The sequence below is a fragment of the Lactuca sativa genome, chromosome 5, assembly GCF_002870075.4.
Source record: "Lactuca sativa cultivar Salinas chromosome 5, Lsat_Salinas_v11, whole genome shotgun sequence".
NCBI classification, from domain to species: domain Eukaryota; kingdom Viridiplantae; phylum Streptophyta; class Magnoliopsida; order Asterales; family Asteraceae; genus Lactuca; species Lactuca sativa.
In genome coordinates this window covers 77,964,803-77,984,357 of record NC_056627.2, presented here as the reverse complement: position 1 = coordinate 77,984,357, position 19,555 = coordinate 77,964,803, and positions in this window count along the sequence as shown.

Genomic DNA, 19,555 nt, shown 5'->3' with positions numbered 1-19,555 from the left:
CCCCTTGGCTAACTGCATGTCACCCACTTCAGCCTAGCACAGAGGGGATTTGCGCTTACGGCCATGCAGGGATTCAAACGACGCAACCTTGATACTGGTGTGATAACTGTTGTTGTAGGATAATTCAACCAACGATAGATTGACGTCCCACGACTTATCGAAATCCATGAAACATGCTCTCAACATGTCTTCTAAGGTCTGAATGGTCCTCTTAGTCTGCCCGTCTGTTCGGGGATGGTAAACTGTGCTCATATCCAATTTACTTCCAAGAGCCTTCTGATGGGTTTTAGCCATAAGAACTTTCCTATGTGCGCATGCAAAACCCTAATGCTTGGATCTAGGCTTTCTAATTAAACATGCTTTGAATCCAAGACTTTTAATGAATAATTAGGTTAAATAAGAACATTGAAACAGATCTAGAACCATACCTTTGAATTCCTTGTTGATCTTGTAGTCTTGGAGCTTCTAGAGTCACAAATGTCACTCCTCTAATGGCTTACAAACACCAATAGCAAGGAAGATGATTTAGGAGAGAGGAGAGGGGAGGAAATCGGCCAGGGTTCTCTTACTTTAGGTGAGATGCCGATTTCCCTTAGCCACGGGGTCTAATTATACTTGTAGACTCCTTAAGGGTTACAACCTAAACCCTAATTGGATAATCTTCTCTTAAGGCTATCCAAATCCTTTCCTTAGATAAGCAATGGACAATTTTGAAGCTATCCTAGCTTCTAGAATCCGACCACTATATATCTATAAGGATTTATAGTCTAATGCTTAACTATCAAACAATTGATAGTTTATACCCCTTTATTTAATTAATCTCTTTAAGTCACCAAATTAATTCCAATTAATTCTATGACTTATATTAATCAAATAACAATATATTATTCTTTATATTATTCTCATAATATATTAATAATATTTACTCTCTCTTAATAAATCATCTTATCAAGTTGCTATGGTGAAGGCAACCCAAAAGGACCATGCACAACCGGGTCAAATACTTGCCTAATATAGTTGCAGCCTTAGACACTATTCCAACAGTCTCCCACTTGGATAAGTCTAGTAACTATATGCACAAGTACAATTCGGTTTGCAATCGTAGCTCTCAAAGACGCTGTCAAAAATCTGATCTAATCAATCTTGTCCTTTAGATAAGGGATCGTACAGTCCTCTGTTAGATATCATGCTAACAATCCTATGGAATGGTTAGTCAAGCATTTAGGTTTCTCGATCTCTAATTTATTTGACATAGAACTTAATCGAACACATCAATGCAGTTCTGACCGGGCTCGACACATAAGTCAAATCAAATCATCGAGCGGCCGAGATATCACTTTTACTTTCTTAGATAAAAGTTACAGATAAACTTCGACTTATATGCATTTACTTATTTATTAACCAACTATACACAACAATGTGTTTTATAACACCGAGTTACCGATGCGTTTTCGCATTATCAATGTACAATCAATTAACACATAACAAACCATATATCTAGGTTTTAAGACTATATGATATTATCGTCTTGCGATCACCTTTTATATCGTATTCCATAAGGTGATTCCAGCAAGTGCGGGTTTGTTCCAATGCTCAAAACTAGTTCATAAGCACTCATGAACGTTGCAGAAACCCTTTGCTATGTCTAACACCATTTAGACAATCTACACACCAATTCATGACAATCTTCATTTATATCTACTTCCAAAATATGAACGATTGTGGACAATTTGAACAATTCGATTATTCCTAATAAACTCAATTATTCTGGAAGTCAAAACATGCAAAGTGAAACAATAGCTAAACAATTAACATAAGACAGTAACATTACTCATAAATAAAACTCCTTTATTTAATCATCAAATGTTAATTGCATTTATCTATTACACGTTTCTAATACTATCTAATCTATGCTAATATCATCCTTCAGCCCAATACTCCTAGCATGCTGCAAGTGCTTAACCGTACTCAGTCCCTTCGTAAGCGGATCTGCTGGGTTATCTTCTGATGATATCCTCTTCACTACGAGTTGTCCTTCTTCTACACGATGTCTAATGAAGTGATATTTTCTGTCGATATGTCTTGATCTACCATGATCCCTCGGTTCCTTGGTCAAGGCAACTGCTCCTTCGTTATCACAGAAAATCTCCATGGGCTCCTTTATGGCAGGTACAACTCCAAGATCACTGATGAAGTTCTTTAGCCATATTGCCTCCTTCGACGCTTCGCTCGCTGCAATGTACTCTGATTCGCACGTTGAATCAGCTACGGTCTCCTGCTTGGAACTCTTCCATGTCACTGCTCCTCCATTTAGGGTAAAGACCCAGCCCGACTGCGAACGGTAGTTGTCCCTGTCGGTCTGAAAACTGGCGTCACTATACCCTCGCACCTTCAAGTCATCACTCCCTCCGAGGATTAAGAACCATTCCTTCGTCCTCCGAAGGTACTTAAGTATATTCTTCACCGCAATCCAATGGGCTTTGCCAGGATTCCCTTGATATCTGCTAACCATGCTCAAAGCGAAGGCTACATCAGGGCGAGTACAAGTCATAGCGTACATGATTGAGCCAACTGCGGAAGCGTATGGTACTCGGCTCATTTCTGCTATTTCAGCTTCGGTACTCGGACTTTGAGTCTTACTCAACTTGGCATTACTTTGTATCGGTAATTCTCCCTTCTTCGAGTTTTCCATACTAAAACGTTTTAGTACCTTCTCTAAGTAAGTATTCTGACTAAGTCCAATTAGTCTTTTACTTCTTTCTCTTACTATCCTTATTCCCAAAATGTAAGAAGCTTCTCCGAGGTCCTTCATAGTGAAGCACTTCCCGAGCCAGGACTTAACCTCCTGCAGAGTCGGGATGTCGTTTCCTATGAGTAATATGTCATCGACATATAGAACGAGGAAGCTTACTATACTCCCACTGGCTTTGACATATACACAAGATTCATCTTCGCTTCGTACAAATCCAAACTCTTTGACTTTCTCATCGAAGAAAAGATTCCATCTGCGAGACGCTTGCTTAAGTCCATAAATGGACTTCTCAGGCTTACACACTCTATTCGGATGCTTCGGATCCACAAACCCCTTTGGCTGAGCCATGTAAATATCCTCAGCCATCTTTCCGTTAAGGAAAGCGGTCTTGACATCCATTTGCCAAATCTCATAATCATGAAATGCGGCAATTACTAGCATCACTCTAATAGATTTAATCTTCGCAACTGGTGAAAAGGTCTCATCATAGTCAACTCCGGGAGTTTGAGTAAAGCCCTTCGCAACCAATCGCGCTTTATATGTGTGTACGTTTCCATCCACGTCGGTCTTCTTCTTGTAGATCTATTTGCACCCAACGGTCTTACATCCGGGCACATAATCAACCAAATTCCAAACTTGGTTATCATACATGGATTGGCTCTCGCTATCCATTGCCTCTTTCCATTTTGTAGACTCCGGGCCTGCCATGGCTTCCTTATAGCTATTAGGTTCATCAAGATTTATTAGTGTACCATCACTAATATACGTGTCCCCTTCGGTAGTAATATGAAAACCATAAAACTGGGGATGAACTCTAACTCTATCGGAACGTCTAAGAGGTAAGGACTCGTCAATCGGTTCAACCAGAGTTTCCTCCTCAGGTTGAGTGCCAGTGGTAGAGGTTCCTTCATCCATCGACTCTTGAATCTCTTGAAGTTCGATTTGCCTCCCACTGTCTCCTTGGCTTATGAGTTCTCGCTCTCGGAAAACTCCTCTCCTCGCAACAAAGACAACATTGTCCTTCGGTCTATAGAAGAGATATCCAAAGGATGTCTATGGGTAGCCGATGAAAATACATCGCTCACTTCGAGGTTCGAGCTTGTCGTGAGTATCTCGTCTTACGAAAGCCTCGCAACCCCAAACCTTGATATGTGCCAAAGAGGGAGCTTTCACTGTCCACATCTCGTGAGGTGTTTTGGCAACCTTCTTAGTAGGGTCTCGGTTAAGGATATGGGCGGCAGTCTCTAAGGCATACCCCCAAAAAGAGATAGGTAGTGAAGCACGACTCATCATAGAGCGAACCATATCCAATAAGGTTCGATTACGCCTTTCTGCCACACCATTCAACTGCGGTGTCCTAGGAGGTGTCAATTGCAAAACTATTCCACACTCCTTGAGATAATCGTGGAATTCAAGACATAAGTACTCTCCTCCTCGATCGGATCGAAGCATCTTGATTTTCCTGCCCAATTGATTCTCCACTTCATTCTTGAACTCTTTGATCTTTTCAAAGGTTTCTAACTTTTGCTTGATTAAGTAGATATACCCATATCTACTATAATCATCAGTAAAAGTCACGTAGAAGCGGCTCCCATCCTTCGTGGTTGATCTAAACGGTCCACATACATCGGTATGTATTAGGTCCAATAGACCCTCACCCCTTTCACACGTACTCGTGAAGGGTGATTTAGTCATCTTTCCAAGTAAAAAAGACTCGCATGTGTCATCTTCCCTAAGGTCGAATGACTCCAACACTCCATCCTTTTGGAGTTGGGCTATGCGTTTCTTGTTGACATGTCCAAGACGACAATGCCACAAGGATGCTTTGTGACAACCTGATATTTCCATTGTACGAACCTCATCTATTCAATAGAAGCTAGTTCAGTTTCTGTGATTTTCAAGCTTTTCCGAACAAGTTTGTGTACATTAGGGTTTATGTTCTAGGTGATATCAGGAGAGTGGGTACTCCTGGTTTTGTGAAACTTGGGCATTTCAAGTTTCATAATATTATAGTCCAACATCAGGAATAAAAACATTTTCTGTCAGAATATTCCAGGACTATAAATAATTTTCTGAACTAAATTGATTCATTATTTACAATTCCAAATAGAGAAAAGCCATATTCTCTCTGACAGATCTTCGGGTTTTCATCCCAGATTGTGAGTCTACTTTTCTATATGTGTTTCAATACTTGTTAGATGCTCATTAACACAAATTACATGTCTAGATGTCAAGATCCGGGAGTTTACCGCCCAAGATCGTTCTTGGGGAGTAAACTCCAAAATGGAACATTATGGCTTCCTAGTCCCAATCCCTTGCTAGAAGACTTGTTTAGGAGTTAGGGTATGACATTTATGGATCAAAAAGCAACCAAGTAACATAAGTTCTAGGAGTTTACGGCCAAGGAACTCCCTTGGGCCGTAAACCCCTTTTCAAGGGCTTAAATGCCCTAAAACTTTCCCCAAATGCTTAAGGAACTTAACCACTAGTGCTTCTGCTTGTTTAGAACATCAAAAGGCCATAAAAACCATAAGTTTCTAGGAGTTTACGGCCAAGGAACTCCCTTGGGCCGTAAACCCCTTTTTGTGGGACAAAAATCATTCCAAGCTACCCTTAAGCCTTTAGACAATTTACCTTGCACCTTTGGGACTAGAATGGAGAGTAGAACACATAGAAACCACTCCTTGGAAGGAGTTTACGGCCAAGGAACATGAATTGGGCCGTAAACTCCAAGTAAAGGCACCAAAGTGTGCCTCTTGTCCCCATTAGCCTTAGATAAATTCATGGAAGCAATCCTTGTTGTTTAAGTGCCCGAAAACAATTAAAAACCTAGAGTTTACGGCCGTAAACTCTAGGGTGAAGGGACTTCAGGCCGTAAACTCCAAGGTGTGGGGTTTGTTGGGTGGTGAACTCCTATACAAGGCTATTTGATGTTTCAAACCCTTTTGCCTTGTCCCATAGCAACTTAGATGCAACCATTTGGACCATAAACACTCATAAAAGTGTTTAAATGTTTTCTAAGTGTCTTAACTTATTTATTTAAGTTATTATATGTCTAATTAGTTATATATATGTTTATTATATGATAACTAGACTCGTGCGTGTAAACCAGTCTCCGTTTGTCACCTAGCGCGGTAGCCGACACTGCAATTCAGACGACTCACCAAAAGTGAGTTCATACCCCTTGAATCAACCTTTGAAATGATTTTAAGTGTTTTAAATACTTTATGGGGGGAATACAAGTCAAATACTTATAGTTATTGCTTCAATCACATGTGATTGCATTTAATCACATGTGATTAATAACTAGGAAAACAACGATTTTTACCACTGTTCAAACTGTTTTTCAAACTGCTTTACTATTGAAATGTTTTACTAACTGTTTTACTATCCAAACTTATTTATAGACTGTGATTCAACAAATGCTTCTTATACTTAAACTGTTTTATCAACTTATGCCTTCAAAATGTTTTATAGATCGACACCAAGTCGATCTTCTCTTGAAATTATATTACTGCTTCAAATGTTTTATGAAAACTTATTTATGCCTTTATATATCCAATTGCATGCCCATATATGTATAGATGTATAAATAATGTTTAAAGGACTTAGGAAGGCCATCCGCCCTATTTCCTTTTCGCGCCTTGAGATGTGGTCTGGTGGGATTTCGGGTGACCATCCGAAGGTCGTTTCCATATTACTTATATATCATATATACATGTATAGACATAAAAGTACTTCTATATTCATACTCATCAGTACATCATTAGCTGGTTACCATCGGGGTAACGCAGGACAATACATATACATATATACTAGAAACAATACATATACAGATATACTAGAAACAATACATATACAGATATACGAGAAACAATACATATACAGATATACTAGAAACAATACATATACAGATATACTAGAAACAATACATATACAGATATACGAGAAACAATACATATACAGATATACTAGAAACAATACATATACAGATATACGAGAAACAATACATATACAGATATGCGAGAAACAATACATATACATAAATACGTAATAATTGTGATCCACTGTATCGGGCATGCCTTAAATGTCATGGCCCGAGTTGTAGCCAGAATTCTCTTGGAGGGAGAGCGTGAGTTTACGTATAGATCTATACTGGATTGACTATCCTACACCTTGCTGCTAGCTACAGCCGGACCTGCAGGTCTGCGGGTGCCAAACGTCATTTCTTATTACGACCGTTCATTATGTCGTTGATTATCAGTCGATAGCATGGTGCAATTTATCACAATATACCTTAATATAAATCCGGTTTAAGGTAGTAGTATTTAGTACATCAGTAGTCTTAATATACAAAGCTACAGTACTACAATGATTTACCCATTACATATTTTAGTGATAATCTCACTTAAGCATTAATGTACAAACTATATTTTAATAAATGATAGTTATATTTGGGTAATCACACACGTTACAACAGAAAAGTTTACAAAACAGCCTAGCCTTGGTAGAAGGTTACTTTTATAGAAAATATAGGATTTTCTGAGTGATTCAAACTTTTACAAACACTTTCAAACATTTACTTACATTTTTACAACTTATACATTGAGACAGGTTCAAACGTTTTTACAAGAAACATTGACACTAAAATACTTATGAACTCACCAGCTTAATGCTGATAAACTCTTTCAAAATAACTTGTATTCTCAGGTCATCAGTAGACAGGTACCGAGGCCAGCTTTTGAGAAGATGGTGTGCATTCAAGACTCATCTCATATTATTTTGTGTTTCATTATTTTTGGTGTCTATAACTGTACAGAACACACTTGTATTAAAATTATATATTTAATGCAATGGATGATGTTGTTTGCTTATTTACATTTACTGTGTTGTGATACTGTACATGACGTCCTCCGCCCCGGAACGTTTCCGCCGTTCTTGGTTTTGGGGTGTGACAGATTGGTATCAGAGCATTGTTTATAGTGAATCAAGTATATCAATCCATAAAAGATATACTAATCTATAAACCCAAAAGGGACTAAAACACTCTGACCAAGAGTCTATACTTTAAATAATAAAATATTTAATTAAGTATACTAGTCTACATTCATACTAAAATCAGTGTCACAATGACAAGAACAAAAGTATTACGATTGTTGAATATCACAAGTAAGCTCGGGGATGTATGGTCAGTCCTGGGAATGGCATAGCCTGATCAACTATGCTGGTCCTAGGAGTGATTAGCATATGCCCTAGAATGGTTGTGATATGTGAACAAGTCTAAAAACTTACCAACAATACCACAAGAAGATCAGTAGAACTTAGAACTTAAAATACTATAGGAGTATTTTGTGCTACTAGTTACACGTATACTATATTCTTATACCTCTCTTCTCGCATAGATCTAAATGGCTGGATTCCATCATGGCGACCCGTACTTTCCCAATGAAGGCAATGCCGGGTGGATCGATGAAGAGCCCGAAGATGACCATCCAATCCCTTTGGATGATCACCTCGCAGAAGGCTTTTCGGATGGATCCGACTCCGAGCCTGAAGTCAACAACCTACCGCTTGTAGGTCAAGCCCCGAACAACAACCCTCGACCAGCGTTTCCAGGTCCTACTCCCATGTGGGCAAACAATCTGAATCGCTGGAGTGATGAGCAGGGTCAGCCCTTGCCATATTTTGGGGACCGAACCTTCTACGACATCAGCGATGGTGGCTCTGCTGACAGAGCTCTGCCGGTGATCATCCGCAGAATAGCTCGTAATGTCGAGCAAGGTCGAGCAGCCATCGACCGGGTCATGGAGATTGATGCCAATTCAGGCGTCAATACAGTCCACATCCTCCGTCTTGAAGAAGACATGGAACGGACCCGGAGAACCAACGAAACTCTGCAGCAGCAGCTGGCTGCCTCACGAGCTGAAGTCTTAGAACTTCGAGCTCGTTAGAGAACTCAGGACCGACACCTTCAAGAGGTGTTTCGTCAAATGTCTGATCTCAGGGCTCGCCCGAGAAATTCCCATCGCCATTAGATGATGTCTAGTACATCTCTGTCTTTTGATTTAGGGGTAGCCTTGAACTTATGTGCTTTAAGTAGCACTTGTCTGTAAAATATTCCTAACTTTCGGTACTCTAATTAGGAATCTAGGACTGTCAGTATTGTCCTTATGGTATGATGTAAGACCTACTGTTAGGTCGATTTTCCTTGAACTTATTGCATCAGTAATACCCGTACTATTGAAATCTATATAATATGTGGGAAAAATTTGTACACTTGTGTATTCCTACTAATATTTCTTATGTGATTTCAAACACTCATTCAAACGGTTGGGCTATGGTTATTTAGTCCATGGGTCACTCTCACTTTGCTTACAAATTGATTCTTATCATCCTTCTTGTTTTTTTTTTATAAACTTATAGCTGAAGGATGCCTCCTCGCAAATCTCCCCGGAATAGGAATAATCCTGTACCTCCGCCGCCTCCACCACCTGCAGTCATCGATACTGCAGCCCTGAATGCTGCCGTAGCTGCAGCAGTGGCAACTGCCATGGCTCAGTATCACTCATCGGATGCTAGCAGAGGTGGAACCCCTGTGGAATCTATTCCAGTTGAAATCCCTGTGCGCTCGAGAGAGTGCTCTTACAAGGATGTTACAAACTGCAAGCCGAAGCCTTTCTATGGCACCGGCGGAGTCATTGCTCTCTCGCAATGGTTCGAGAAGACTGAATCAGTCTTCGAAATCTGTTCGTCTGCAGCATTCAAAGTGAAATATGCTGCATGCACCTTCGAGGATAAAGCCCTAACGTGGTGGAACGGCCACGTCAAAGCCCTAACTCTTGTTGTGGCTAACGCCATGGGCTGGGAAACGATGAAGGACCTCATGACTGAGGAGTATTTCCCGAGGGGCGAAGTCCAGAAGTTAGAGCATGAACTCTGGAATCTGACCATGAAGGGCACCAACGTGATCGCTTACACTGCCCGCTTTAGCGAATTGGTGGCCCTATGCCCCAACATGGTTCCCACTGAAGGGAAAAAGATTGAACGGTATGTATGGGGGCTAGTGCCTCCGTACCAGGGGAACGTATTAGCATCCAACCCTGCTACTTTCGACAGTGCCAAGCGATTGGCACAAAGACTTATTGACCATGGAGTCAAGACCCCTGCAACTACAACCACCCTAGCCATCCCAGAACCCTCCAAACCCGCTGGCAACAAGCGGAAGTCCTGGGATGAGAAGAGGAAGCAGCGTGCTTCAAAGAAACGGCAAATCGTAGCAGTACATGCTGCGGTAGCCCCTACTGCTGTTACTGCTCCGGGGAAGCAGTATTCTGGAAGTTTGCCGAAGTGCAATAAATGCAACTTCCACCATAACGGCGCCTGCCGTGAAATGCAGTGTACTAACTGCCACAGGAAAGGACACACTGTCCGATTCTGTAAGTTCCCGGCGCAACCGATCTCCCAAGTTCCTGGCTCTGGCGCGCGCCCAACTTGCTATGGATGTGGCGAAGCAGGCCACTTTAAAAGGGACTGCCCTAAAGCGAGGAATACTGGAGGAGTAGGGAGGGTACTAGCAATAGGCCACGGGGAAGCGGTCGCTGACCCGACAGTGGTGACTGGTACGTTCCTCCTTGATAACTCCTATGCATGCATTCTGTTCGATAGTGGAGCGGAGCGAAGCTTCGTAAACCACAAATTTGCTTGCATGCTTAAGCAACAACCGCACGCACTTAATGAACAATTCACAGTAGAAATGGCCAATGGGAAGACTGAAAGTACTAATAGCATATACTTAGGTTGTCTTCTAACCTTAGATAACCATTCATACCCAATCGACCTTATGCCGGTCTCAATAAAAAGTTTTGACGTTATTATCGGCATGGATTGGTTAAGTCTTCATCGCGCCGACATCATGTGCTACGAGAAAGCAGTCCGTTTAAACCTCCCATCTAACGAAACCCTTATAGTCTACGGCGACAAACCTGGTGCGAGTCTTCGCATTATTTCTAGTATTCAGGCTCAGAAATATCTGCGCAAAGAATACCACGCATTTCTTGCTCACGTCGTCGACACGAACCTAGAAGCGAAGGAACTAAAGGACCTCCCAGTAGTGAGCGACTTCCCCGACATTTTCCCAGAGGAACTACCCGGGTTACCTCCGCAACGACAAGTCGAGTTCAGAATCGACTTAGTCCCAGGAGCTACCCCAGTAGCCAAGTCGCCCTACCGTTTAGCACCAGCCGAGATGCAAGAACTCTCTGGTCAACTTAACGAACTACTCAGCAAGGGTTTTATAAGACCAAGTTTCTCACCTTGGGGAGCACCGGTCTTGTTCGTTAAGAAGAAAGACGGATCATTTCGTATGTGTATTGACTACAGAGAACTCAACAAGTTGACGATCAAGAATCGTTATCCTCTGCCACGCATAGATGATCTATTCGACCAACTGCAAGGGGTGAGCTATTTTTCCAAAATTGATCTGAGATCCGGATATCACCAGTTACGAGTATTAGAGGAGGATGTGCCAAAGACAGCCTTCCGAACTCGTTACGGACACTACGAGTTCGTGGTGATGCCATTCGGATTGACCAATGCGCCCGCAGTTTTCATGGATCTGATGAATAGAGTATACCGACCTTACTTAGATCAGTTCGTCATCGTTTTCATTGACGACATCCTGATCTACTCCCGAAGTAAGAAAGAGCATGGTGATCATCTGCGACAAATTCTAGAGACATTACGAAAAGAGAAACTTTATGCGAAGTTCTCGAAATGTGAATTTTGGATCCGAAGAGTCGAATTCTTAGGACACGTGGTAAGCGAAGAGGGAATCCACGTGGACCCATCCAAAATAAAAGCCATTGAGAACTGGTCAGCACCAAAGACGCCTACAGAAATTCGTCAATTTCTAGGTCTCGCTGGCTACTATCGCAGGTTCATTCAGAACTTCTCGCGAATAGCGAAGCCTCTTACGACCCTGACCCAGAAAGGCGTGGCCTTTGACTGGGAAGAGAAGCAAGAAAGAGCGTTCCAAACGCTCAAACGAGCCTTGTGCACCGCACCGATACTATCCCTTCCAGAAGGAATAGAAGACTTCGTAGTCTATTGCGATGCATCCAATCAAGGACTCGGATGTGTTCTGATGCAGCGAGGAAAGGTCATCGCCTACGCCTCGAGACAGTTGTAGACACATGAGGTTAACTACACGACCCACAATCTTGAACTAGGAGCAGTAGTGTTTGCTCTGAAGATCTGGAGACATTACTTGTATGGAACGAAGAGCACTATCTTTACCGACCACAAGAGCTTGCAACACATTTTCGATCAGAAGGAGCTCAACATGAGACAACGACGGTGGGTTGAGTTACTCAGTGATTACGAATGCGATATTCGTTATCATCCGGGTAAAGCCAACGTAGTAGCAGACGCCCTAAGTCGAAAGGAATATTCTGGTCGCAAGGTCAAGTCATTATCAATAACCATCCACTCACACTTGACTGAGCAAATTCAGGCGGCTCAACTTGAGGCCATGAAACCTGAAAATGTGTCGAGTGAATCCCTTAGGGGAATGGACAAGAACTTCGAAGCCAAGGGTGATGGAGCTTTATATTTCATGAACCGGATCTGGACACCAAAACACGGTGGTTTCCGAGACGTGGTCATGACCGAGGCTCACAACACTCGGTATTCCGTCCACCCAAATTCAGATAAGATGTATCTGGATCTGAAAAAGCTATACTGGTGGCCTAATATGAAAGCAGAGATTGTTACCTTCGTGAGTAAATGCCTTACTTGCGCGAAGGTTAAGGTCGAGTACCAGAAGCCCTCCGGTTTACTACAACAACCAGAGATTCCAGAATGGAAGTGGGAGCGGATCACTATGGATTTCATAACCAAGTTACCCAAGACAACGGGTGGACTTGACACCATATGGGTCATCGTTGATAGATTGACCAAGTCTGCACACTTCCTGCCTATCAAAGAAACAGACAAGATGGAGAAACTTACGAGAACATACATTAGGGAAATTGTACGGTTGCATGGTGTACCTATTTCCATTATCTCCGATAGAGATAGTAGGTTCACTTCCAGATTTTGGCAATCCCTACAACATTCCCTAGGAACAAGGCTGGACATGAGCACAGCCTACGATCCACAGACCGACGGACACAGTGAGAGAACCATTCAAACATTGGAAGACATGTTGCGAGCCTGTGTGATTGATTTTGGGAAGGCATGGGATACCCATTTACCCCTTGTCGAATTTTCCTATAATAACAGTTATCACACGAGCATCAAGGCTGCTCCATTCGAAGCTCTCTACGGTCGTAAGTGCAGATCCCCTCTGTACTGGGCTGAGGTTGGTGATACCCAATTAGCGAGAGGGCAAGCTTCCGACAGTACTCTCACTGGTCCAGAAATCATTCGGGAAACGACAGAGAAAATCATTCAAATCCGTGAACGATTGAAAGCCTCTAGAGACCGACAGAAGAGCTACGCCGATAAACGAAGAAAACCTTTGGAATTTCAGGTGGGATACCGAGTCCTTCTCAAAGTCTCACCCTGGAAAGGTTTGATACGCTTCGGCAAGCGTGGGAAGCTTAATCCGAGGTACATAGGGCCTTTCGAGATTCTTGCCAGAGTCGGCGCCGTAGCTTACAAACTTGATCTACCCGACACACTGCGTAACGTACATTCTACATTCCACGTATCTAACTTGAAAAAGTGTCTGTCCGACGAGACTCTCGTAATCCCACTCGACGAGATCGAGATCAACGAGAGCCTCAACTTCGTGGAAGAACCTGTAGAGATCATGGACCGTGAGGTCAAGCAGACAAAACAAAGCCGTATCCCTATCGTGAAGGTTCGCTGGAACGCCAAGCGAGGACCGGAATTCACTTGGGAACGCGAGGATCAGATGAAGTTGAAATACCCTCATCTTTTCGCTTAATTGTTTGTAACATTTATTTGCTTAAATTCTAATTTCGGGACGAAATTCCCTCTAACGGGGGGATGATGTGACAACCTGATATTTCCATTCTACGAACCTCATCTATTCAATAGAAGCTAGTTCAGTTTCTGTGATTTTCAAGCTTTTCCGAACAAGTTTGTGTACATTAGGGTTTATGTTCTAGGTGATATCAGGAGAGTGGGTACTCCTGGTTTTGTGAAACTTGGGCATTTCAAGTTTCATAATATTACAGTCCAACATCAGGAATAAAAACATTTTCTGTCAGAATATTCCAGGACTATAAATAGTTTTCTGAACTAAATTGATTCATTATTTACAATTCCAAATAGAGAAAAGCCATATTCTCTCTGACAGATCTTCGGGTTTTCATCCCAGATTGTGAGTCTACTTTTCTATATGTGTTTCAATACTTGTTAGATGCTCATTAACACAAATTACATGTCTAGATGTCAAGATCCGGGAGTTTACCGCCCAAGATCGTTCTTGGGGAGTAAACTCCAAAATGGAACATTATGGCTTCCTAGTCCCAATCCCTTGCTAGAAGACTTGTTTAGGAGTTAGGGTATGACATTTATGGATCAAAAAGCAACCAAGTAACATAAGTTCTAGGAGTTTACGGCCAAGGAACTCCCTTGGGCCGTAAACCCCTTTTCAAGGGCTTAAATGCCCTAAAACTTTCCCCAAATGCTTAAGGAACTTAACCACTAGTGCTTCTGCTTGTTTAGAACATCAAAAGGCCATAAAAACCATAAGTTTCTAGGAGTTTACGGCCAAGGAACTCCCTTGGGCCGTAAACCCCTTTTTGTGGGACAAAAATCATTCCAAGCTACCCTTAAGCCTTTAGACAATTTACCTTGCACCTTTGGGACTAGAATGGAGAGTAGAACACATAGAAACCACTCCTTGGAAGGAGTTTACGGCCAAGGAACATGACTTGGGCCGTAAACTCCAAGTAAAGGCAGCAAAGTGTGCCTCTTGTCCCCATTAGCCTTAGATAAATTCATGGAAGCAATCCTTGTTGTTTAAGTGCCTCAAAACAATTAAAAACCTAGAGTTTACGGCCGTAAACTCTAGGGTGAAGGGACTTTAGGCCGTAAGCTCCAAGGTGTGGGGTTTGTTGGGTGGTGAACTCCTATACAAGGCTATTTGATGTTTCAAACCCTTTTGCCTTGTCCCATAGCAACTTAGATGCAACCATTTGGACCATAAACACTCATAAAAGTGTTTAAATGTTTTCTAAGTGTCTTAACTTATTTATTTAAGTTATTATATGTCTAATTAGTTATATATATGTTTATTATATGATAACTAGACTCGTGCGTGTAAACCAGTCTCCGTTTGTCACCTAGCACGGTAGCCGACACTGCAATTCAGACGACTCACCAAAAGTGAGTTCATACCCCTTGAATCAACCTTTGAAATGATTTTAAGTGTTTTAAATACTTTATGGGGGGGAATACAAGTCAAATACTTATAGTTATTGCTTCAATCACATGTGATTGCATTTAATCACATGTGATTAATAACTAGGAAAACAACGATTTTTACCACTGTTCAAACTGTTTTTCAAACTGCTTTACTATTGAAATGTTTTACAAACTATTTTACTATCCAAACTTATTTATAGACTGTGATTCAACAAATGCTTCTTATACTTAAACTGTTTTATCAACTTATGCCTTCAAAATGTTTTATAGATCGAAAGCAAGTCGATCTTCTCTTGAAATTATATTACTGCTTCAAATGTTTTATGAAAACTTATTTATGCCTTTATATATCCAATTGCATGCCCATATATGTATAGATGTATAAATAATGTTTAAAGGACTTAGGAAGGCCATCCGCCCTATTTCCTTTTCGCGCCTTGAGATGTGGTCTGGTGGGATTTCGGGTGACCATCCGAAGGTCGTTTCCATATTACTTATATATCATATATACATGTATAGACATAAAAGTACTTCTATATTCATACTCATCAGTACATCATTAGCTGGTTACCATCGGGGTAACGCAGGACAATACATATACAGATATACTAGAAACAATACATATACAGATATACTAGAAACAATACATATACAGATATACGAGAAACAATACATATACAGATATACGAGAAACAATACATATACATATATACTAGAAACAATACATATACAGATATACTAGAAACAATACATATACAGATATACGAGAAACAATACATATACAGATATACTAGAAACAATACATATACAGATATACGAGAAACAATACATATACAGATATACGAGAAACAATACATATACATAAATACGTAATAATTGTGATCCACTGTATCGGGCATGCCTTAAATGTCATGGCCCGAGTTGTAGCCAGAATTCTCTTGGAGGGAGAGCGTGAGTTTGCGTATAGATCTATACTGGATTGACTATCCTACACCTTGCTGCTAGCTACAGCCGGACCTGCAGGTCTGCGGGTGCCAAACATCATTTCTTATTACGACCGTTCATTATGTCGTTGATTATCAGTCGATAGCATGGTGCAATTTATCACAATATACCTTAATATAAATCCGGTTTAAGGTAGTAGTATTTAGTACAACAGTAGTCTTAATATACAAAGCTACAGTACTACAATGATTTACCCATTACATATTTTAGTGATAATCTCACTTAAGCATTAATGTACAAACTATATTTTAATAAATGATAGTTATATTTGGGTAATCACACACGTTACAACAGAAAAGTTTACAAAACAGCCTAGCCTTGGTAGAAGGTTACTTTTATAGAAAATATAGGATTTTCTGAGTGATTCAAACTTTTACAAACACTTTCAAACATTTACTTACATTTTTACAACTTATACATTGAGACAGGTTCAAACGTTTTTACAAGAAACATTGACTCTAAAATACTTATGAACTCACCAGCTTAATGCTGATAAACTCTTTCAAAATAACTTGTATTCTCAGGTCATCAGTAGACAGGTACCGAGGCCAGCTTTTGAGAAGATGGTGTGCATTCAAGACTCATCTCATATTATTTTGTGTTTCATTATTTTTGGTGTCTATAACTGTACAGAACACACTTGTATTAAAATTATATATTTAATGCAATGGATGATGTTGTTTGCTTATTTACATTTACTGTGTTGTGATACTGTACATGACGTCCTCCGCCCCGGAACGTTTCCGCCGTTCTTGGTTTTGGGGTGTGACAGATTGGTATCAGAGCATTGTTTATAGTGAATCAAGTATATCAACCCATAAAAGATATACTAATCTATAAACCCAAAAGGGACTAAAACACTCTGACCAAGAGTCTATACTTTAAATAATAAAATATTTAATTAAGTATACTAGTCTACATTCATACTAAAATCAGTGTCACAATGACAAGAACAAAAGTATTACGATTGTTGAATATCACAAGTAAGCTCGGGGATGTATGGTCAGTCCTGGGAATGGCATAGCCTGATCAACTATGCTGGTCCTAGGAGTGATTAGCATATGCCCTAGAATGGTTGTGATATGTGAACAAGTCTAAAAACTTACCAACAATACCACAAGAAGATCAGTAGAACTTAGAACTTAAAATACTATAGGAGTATTTTGTGCTACTAGTTACACGTATACTATATTCTTATACCTCTCTTCTCGTATACTATATTCTTAATTAAAATAATTAATTAATTATCATATAAGGAAATTAAATATTTTATTAGTTGATAAATACCTTTAACTAGATCAAGATAATAGTCATATATATCAAAAAATCGGATTTAGGTTGATCTATTATGATTAAGGTAAGTTTCCATAAGATAATTATGAAAAAATCCCGAATCTGGCCATTCCTGACGCCTGGACTCGCCGAGTGCACAAAGGGACTCGCCGAGTCAGGCCTACACGCCGAGTCCACTTTTGAACTCGCCGAGTCCATGACTCAGAAACCAAAAAATCGAATTTTGCAGGTTTGTTTCAGTTAATCAAGCAACAATTTTAAAAAAACCAAGCTAGGCTCTGATATCACTGATGGGTTTTAGCCATAAGAACTTTCCTATGTGCGCATGCAAAACCCTAATGCTTGGATCTAGGCTTTCTAATTAAACATGCTTTGAATCCAAGACTTCTAATGACTAATTAGGTTAAATAACAACATTGAAACAGATCTAGAACCATACCTTTGAATTCCTTGTTGATCTTGTAGTCTTAGAGCTTCTAGAGTCACAAATGTCACTCCTCTAATGGCTTACAAACACCAATAGCAAGGAAGATGATTTAGGAGAGAGGAGAGGGGAGGAAATCGGCCAGGGTTCTCTTAGTTTAGGTTAGATGTCGATTTCCCTTAGCCATGGGGTCTATTTATACTTGTAGACTCCTTAAGGGTTACAACCTAAACCCTAATTGGATAATGTTCTCTTAAGGCTATCCAAATCCTTTCCTTAGATAAGCAATGGACGATTTTGAAGCTATCCTAGCTTCTAGAATCCGTCCACTATATATCTATAAGGATTTATAGTCTAAAGCTTAATTATCAAACAATTGACAGTTTATACCCCTTTATTTAATTAATCTCTTTAAGTCACCAAATTAATTCCAATTAATTCTATGACTTATATTAATCAAATAACAATATATTATTCTTTATATTATTCTCATAATATATTAATAATATTTACTCTCTCTTAATAAATCATCTTATCAAGTTGCTATGGTGAAGGCAACCCAAAAGGACCATGCACAACCGGGTCAAACACTTGCCTAATATAGTTGCAGCCTTAGACACTATTCCAACACCATCTGTAGTGATCTCCAAGATCTCGAAGTGAACCTGCTATCTCGATCAGAGATAATGGAAACAAGCACACTGTGCAGACGAACTATCTCTTGGATATAGATCCGCGTAAGTCTTTCCATTTTGAAGGTTTCTTTTATCGATAGGAAGTGAGCGGATTTGTCAATAGGTCTACTATTACCCACATGGTGTCGTACCCACTCGGAGATTTGGGTAATTTTGTGATAAAATCCATAGTAATCCTCTCTCATTTCCACTCAGGTATCTCCGGCTACTCAAGTAGACCCGATGGCTTCTGATATTCAACCTTCACCTTGGCACAAGTCAAACACTTGCCCACGAAGGTAGCAATCTCCGTTTTCATGTTTGGCCACCAATACAACTTCTTGAGATCAAGGTACATCTTATCCGAACCTGGGTGAATGGAGTATCTGGTCTTGTGAGTTTCATTCATGACAACCTCCTTGTATCCAACGAACCTTGGGGTCCAGATCCAGTCTATGAAATAATAGACTCCGTCTCCCTTGATCTCAAAGTTCTTTTCCATCCCCCTCAAGGCTTCTTCTGGCATGTTCTCTGGTTTCAAGGCCTCCAGCTGAGCCTCTTTGATTTGCGCGGATAAATGGGAATGGATAGTCATTGTAAGTACCTTAATTCTACGACCTAAATTCTCCTTTCGACTGAGGGCGTCTGCTACCACATTGTCCTTTCCTGGATGATAGCGTATCTCACATTCATAATCATTGAGCATCTCCACCCATCGTCGTTGTCTCATGTTCAACTCTTTCTGATCGAAAATATGCTGCAAGCTCTTATGGTCAGTTAAGATAGTACACTTGGTTCCATAGAGGTAATGTCTCCATAACTTTAATGCGAAGAACACTGCTCCTAACTCCAAGTCGTGAGTTGTATAATTGGCTTCTTGTGCTTTCAGCTGCCTTGAGGCATAAGCAATAACATTTCCTCACTGCATGAGCACACAGCCTAAGCCCTAATTGGATGCATCACAGTAGACAACGAATTCCTCCGTCTCTTAGGGCAGAGACAGGATAG